Genomic DNA, 6,000 nt, shown 5'->3' on the forward strand with positions numbered 1-6,000 from the left:
TCACCATGTCTCTAGAAAAAGTCTTCCTTGATAATCATAGTCCATGATGACCTTTCTCTTGTTTCAACCCCTATCTAAGACCACATTTAGCACTTACAAAATTTACTTAATTACTGCTGTACATTTGTGATTTCATTCAGTCTTCACAACTATATGAGAGGTAGGTAGCATTAGTACATAGGGGAAAATGAAGTTGGATAACTTGCCCAAGTCGCAGAGCAGGTAACTGGTAGAACTGGGATCTGAATCCTTATTTAGCTGAGAATAATCCCCAGACTACACCACCTCTCTCATTTTCCTCTCTCTTCCAAAGCACAGATACAGCACAGTATTTGCACACAAGCAGATGCTGGGTAAATATGTTGATTGAGAAGATTGCTTAACTAGCACCCCTGATTCTCTAGCGCTTAGAGCTGTCAACCTTAGCAGTGCACATTGGGTGATATTGCCCCAGTGCCACCTTCTTTACACAGCCTGATCTGTAATATAGTTCAAGACGGGGGATTTGCCAGAAATCCACCATAATGCATTCTAAAAATAAAGTTTGGTTTAAGCAAAACTAAAAGGCATTGATCTGATTCAAACATCAGGTGAGTTTAAGGGATGAGGTCCACTTTACTACCCCTGGGTCCATCCATGCTCTGTTTGCAAATGATCAGGAAGTACAAACAGGCTGGCTAGTTGATGGCTTATAGGGTAAAATGGATTATTTATAGTTCTAGAGGTGGATACTAAAGCAGCAGAACAGGATTTTCTTGGCTCTGGTAGCTAAAGGCCTCAGTAAAAGAAGCCCAATAAAAGTGAATGATGGGTGGAAACAGACCAAAAGAGGGTAATAGTAAGCAGGGAGTGAGAACAGACAGAAAGAAGTCCTGGAAATACTCTATAGAGGAGATGGTGCTGTCCTTTTCTGCACAGTTGCCTGAAGCTGTCAGATCCAGCCCCTCCATGGCTGGTAGCACACAACAGAGGGCTCTATCATTTCTGGCTGATTCACGGTGCCAGTTCTACACTACTTGCCCTGACCCACATCACAGTCCACACTTTCTCTTGCTCCAGATCTTTCTAGCTTCTGACCTAATTCCTCATTTCCCCAGGCTTCACAATCGGACCAAATGCAGATTTCACATTCAGCACTGCCTCCCTGGTTATGACGGTTATTTTCCTCTTACTGTATGATTTAGATCGCCCTCTGGGATGATGCCTGTGGTGTCACGCATTCTGCCCAGTTTTCAGGCCCTCTACCTTGGAGCTGCTGCAAACCATTCCTTTACCAATGTCCATATGTTGGCCCCTTAACTTGGAAAGACAGGAGTGACAAAGACCAGAAGTAAGGTTCAGAAAAGCTGGTGAGGGGAAAAAGTGGGGGGGGAAGAACAATAAGACAGAAAATACCACTGGAAAATTGTGGTGGGAATAACACATTCTAGGTTACTTTTGGAAAGTTACTATATTGAGAAAGGAAAAAGGCCATGGCTACAATATACCACCATTGCCTAGAGATGCCACACCCTTTAAGTGCCTGTATTCAATATTTTTTTCTGCTTAGGCTGACCTTCCTGTCCTTCCCAATTTTCTTGGCAAGGCAAACTCCTACTCATCCTTCAAGACCTTTCTTAATCATGGTCTTCTCTGGAAAGCCTTCCTGGACCCTCTCTGACAGCTAATTGTTCCCTCCTCTGTGTTCCTGCAGCTCTTTACCTACACATCTATTATGCAGTTATGAGTTCTTCTGGCAATTCTGCCCCTCCCACTATTTCTCTGAAGACGAGGACACATTATCTTATTCGATCTTTGCATCCCCGAGACACAGAGTGCCTGGCATCGAGGTGCCGTTTGTCGTGTGATAAAAGAGCAACATGCAAGTGCAATTTGCACGTCACTTGCAAAAATCAAATTGGCTCCTGGTACTTTCCATGTGTGACCACGGTTTTCCTTGACTTAGAATAAATGACTTCAGACTCAGAAAGGAAATTCTTTTGCTATCGCTGGCACGTTAGCCAGTTTTACATCGGCACTTGCCATAGAAACATTTCGCCCCCACACTTCCAAGATGCTCTGAGAGCAAGCTGAATATTGGTGGCACATGGCCCATCCACCATTTCTATTGTAGAGAAAGCTAAATTACATCCTGCGCCTAAAGCTGCCACCAATCTCAATGAACTGGTGGTGGTGGTGGTGACAGCGGTGGGGGGGGGGCAGAGGAGGGATAATGGAAAGAACACACTTCTGTAGCAGACCGAAGAGGGGGGTGAGGGAGGAAGATGAATTTAAACCTCGCCTTGTAAAAAAATCTGTTGGAAACTCACACAAAACAGATGCTTCCTCTGGACATGACAGACCCGATCCAGGTGTCCAGCAGTGATCTTTCCCTATGAGTGTCCGGGCACCACCCAGCACAGGAAACTAGGGGCCACTGCCTTTCTTGGGCATCCTTCCTTCTCAAACCTGGCAAACCTTGGGGCCTGCTTTTCCTTTAGGAGATTGTCCTCTCCTTCCAATCTCCTCCCAACAAGGACAATCCTCAGTTCCCTAGGCTGGCCCCTCAACCCCTGCACCAATCTTGCCTTCGTCCCACAGGCGCCCCAGCTGGACTCCGGGTCCCAAGTGCCGGCGGCTGGGCTGTCAGGCCGCGCCGCCGCCGCCAGGCCGCCCCCCCGGGGCTCCTCGCGCTCCGCGGGGCGAGCGGGGAGGCGCAGGCCGCGCCAGGCCACGGCTGCTGAGGCGCGGGCCTCTGCGAGACAGGGGCTCGGCATCCCCGGAGAAACCGCGCGAGTCCCGGCGCTTCCGCCGCTTCCCCGCAGCCTCCCGCAAGTCTCGGCCCCGGAGCCAACCCCGCACCCCCGCCGCGGCTGGGTGCCCGCCCCGGGCGCAGCGCGGCCAGTCGGTCCGCCGGCCCGGACTGCTCGTTCCCGCGCGGGCCGCACGCCACGGCCCCCGGGTCAGGCCGCCCGCCCCCCGCGGCAACGTCCCGCCCCGCGCGGCTCCGCGAGGTCGTCGTGCCCCGGCCCGGCCGTGACAGCTGGGCGCCTAAAGGGTTAAGCCGGCGGCGCGGCCGCCCGAGTCCCCCGCGCGCAGCGGGTCCGCGGCGAGCCGGCCCCAGCGCGCACGCGCCCGCCCCTTACCTGCGGTCGCGCTCGCGCTCCTCCTCCACCTGGCCGCTCTCTCCCGGGGGCCGCCCCTCAGCCCGCCCCCTCGGCTCGGCGCCGCGCACCCTGCTGGCTGCTCGGACACTGCCCGGGGAGGAGGGGCGTGGGGGCAATTACCATATATTAGCATACCAGCGAGCGTCACGTGGCTCCTCCAGCCAATGGTCACTCCGGAAAGGCGGGGATTGGGCTGAACACGCCCAGGTGCTGCTCCCGGCCTGAACCGGTGGCCATGGCAACGGCGGGTGGGGCGGGGGCCTGGGGAGGCGCTGGAGCCCCGTAGAGCATCTCCCCTCCCTGAGTGATCCCCACGCGGAGACGCGGCGCGCTTTTCCCGTCCCGCGGAAGAAGCGGGGCTGAGTTTGGCTGAGCCAGAAAGATTCAGAGTCAGCCAACACTCATTGAACGCGCACCATGTGCCTAACACTTTTCTGCAGAATATGATTCTCGGCATAGCCCCATGATGTAGGAACTGTTAACCCATTTGATAGAAGGGAACGAGGCGTCTCAGAGAGGTTAGGTCACTTACCCAAAGTCACCCAGTCACGCTAAAGGACAATGTGGAATCTGAGCCCATTTCTGAATTCAGGCTCAGGAGCCCCTAAGTTATTTTCTCCACCAGGGGTCTCCCAGGACCTCCTCACAACTCCAGGTGTACAAAGCAGAGAAAATCCTTATACAAACATTGTACAGTGCTTTAGTGTTTCTTTATAATGACCTTTGAGGTTACTAGACAGAAAAGTTGTGCCCATATTGCAGATGAGGAGAAATGAGGTTCAGAGAAAGGAGGTGACCAGCCTTAGGTCAAACAGCTATTAAGAGCTAGTGCTTAATAACTACAATTTATATATACTCAAGCTTGCTACTTTATAAACTTTTAAAATTAATCTTCTCAACATGGTTGTATTGCTATGACCATTTTACAGATCAAGAAACCAAGGCTTTGGGAAGTTAAGCAAATTGTCGAAGGTTACACAGCTAATAAGTAGCAGATTTAGGGTTCAAATTCAGGTTTATCTGGCTCCAAAGCTAGTCTCATGATGTCTCATTGTATCAGGTTCATTTAACTTAGGCTTGGAATTTAGAACCCCTTCTCTAACAAAAGTTTTCTCCTTTCCTCTTATGATGTAAATATATTTTCTTTTAATACAGTAAAATACCACATACAAGTGATATGTGTTAAGGTCCCTTCAGGTGGGTAAGGACATCCTATAATTATCTGCCTCTTCATTTTATCCCTTAGGGATTTGACAGTTCTCCTGAAGGCAGAGTAGCTTAAAAGCATAAGCATCTGTATATGGACTTTCCTTCTCCTCCTTTCTTTAGTGGTTCTCTAATTATTGGACAAGGCCTTATGCCTCAAACCAAATGTGCTAAATTTTATAAGTATTTTAAGGGATTATCAAAGATAATTTTAAATATATGTGCATTTTAATTTACTGGGTTGACTTAAAATCCAATTTCCTCCTAAGCTCTGACTGGTGTTCAAGATCACGAACATGGAGGTAGACCTACTTGGGTTAAAATTCTGACGACTACTCACTAATGTGTGACCTTGGGTAAGTTAACCTCTCTGTGCCTCAATTTCCTCATTCGTAAGATAGGATAGGAATGGTGTGAGAATTAAATTAATTAACGTCTACAAAGCATTTAGCACAAGCCCCTCTCAGAGGTAAAACCTCCATAATGGTTAGCTGTTATAGGAACAGACAACCCACATGTACAGAATCTCTCAAGGTTTCCTAGCTGGCTTTGGAATTCTGAAGCTGCCTCCCATCCCTCGTGGCATATTAAACAGCCTGTTGTGCTGGCGAAGGCTTGTTTATCTCTCCAAATGACATTCGCTCTTCGTAGGATCATAAATAATTCCTGAACTCAAAGGAGTCGGTTTCCTCTGCACATCTCCTCACACCAAATTACCAGAGTGGCTCCTTGCAGAGGGGATCTCCACAAACAGCGGAGCCATGAGTCAGGCTCCTTGAAACACTTTTATGAGCATCTTAATGAGGGAGATGAGCTGTCATCAGGAACTCCTCTGTCCTTCCTGGCCACAGGAAATGAGCTCTTTGTGCTCAAAGAGTTTCCAAAGCTGAGTCGCAAAGAGTTTTCAGGAAGTGGCCCAGGGATGAGAAGCTGTTGACTCAGAGAATCCCAGGGCTAAACAGCCCCTATCCTGCCATTCCCCTTATAGGGTCAAATTCCTTATGGTCTGATTGCAGCAATAGGACCAAAGGGTGGCTTGCACGAGGGGTGTAATCCTCTCTCCTTCCCCCTGTGTACACACTTCAACAGCCACCCCTCCACCCCAAAAGATAACGAGGTTTAGAACAGTGGTTAAGAGCTTTGTCTCTGGAGCCCAAGAAGCAAGTGTGATCTTGCTTTCACTACTCACTATCTGTGTGACCTTGGGAAAGTTGCTTAACCTCTCTGCATCTCAATGTCCACATCTGCAAAATGGGAATACTACAGTGCCCATCTTATAGGCTCCTGTGAAGATAAATGTTACTAACATAACATAAAGCGCTTAGAACACCCTATAGTATAGAGATATGTATTTGCTAATTAAACAAAAGAAACATGGAAGTCCAATACAATGTACTTCCTATAGAGGTAACCACAGCCTTAACAAAAGGTGCTTAGGCCCTCTCCCCACCATATGCTGACCCCACCCACTCTGACTTGCAAATAAACATTTCCCAGAAATAGGAAAAAGATATGCTTGGGAGCTCTAGTTTCAACCCTGACTGTCACATTCCTTGTTCTGTGAGCTTGGCCAAGTTGTTTTACACCCTGAACCACAGTTACGTTATTTGTAAAATGAGACTAACTTCCTCCTGGAGTTGTTCTAAGC

At 49.0% G+C, this 6,000-nt stretch overlaps 1 protein-coding gene across 1 annotated transcript in view; it reads right to left on the reverse strand.

Moving 5' to 3' along the window:
• PHC2 (polyhomeotic homolog 2) overlaps nucleotides 1-3,243 on the reverse strand; it is an 83,164-nt gene extending 79,921 nt beyond the window's left edge. Inside the window, exon 1 of the mRNA XM_081143873.1 lies at nucleotides 3,126-3,243. The gene's annotated coding sequence lies outside the window, so the exon portion shown is untranslated. The remainder of the gene's footprint in view (nucleotides 1-3,125) is intronic.
• Nucleotides 3,244-6,000: the final 2,757 nt, after the last annotated feature.

The sequence above is a fragment of the Miniopterus schreibersii genome (assembly GCF_964146895.1).
Source record: "Miniopterus schreibersii genome assembly, chromosome: 8".
Classification (NCBI taxonomy): Eukaryota; Metazoa; Chordata; class Mammalia; order Chiroptera; family Miniopteridae; genus Miniopterus; species Miniopterus schreibersii.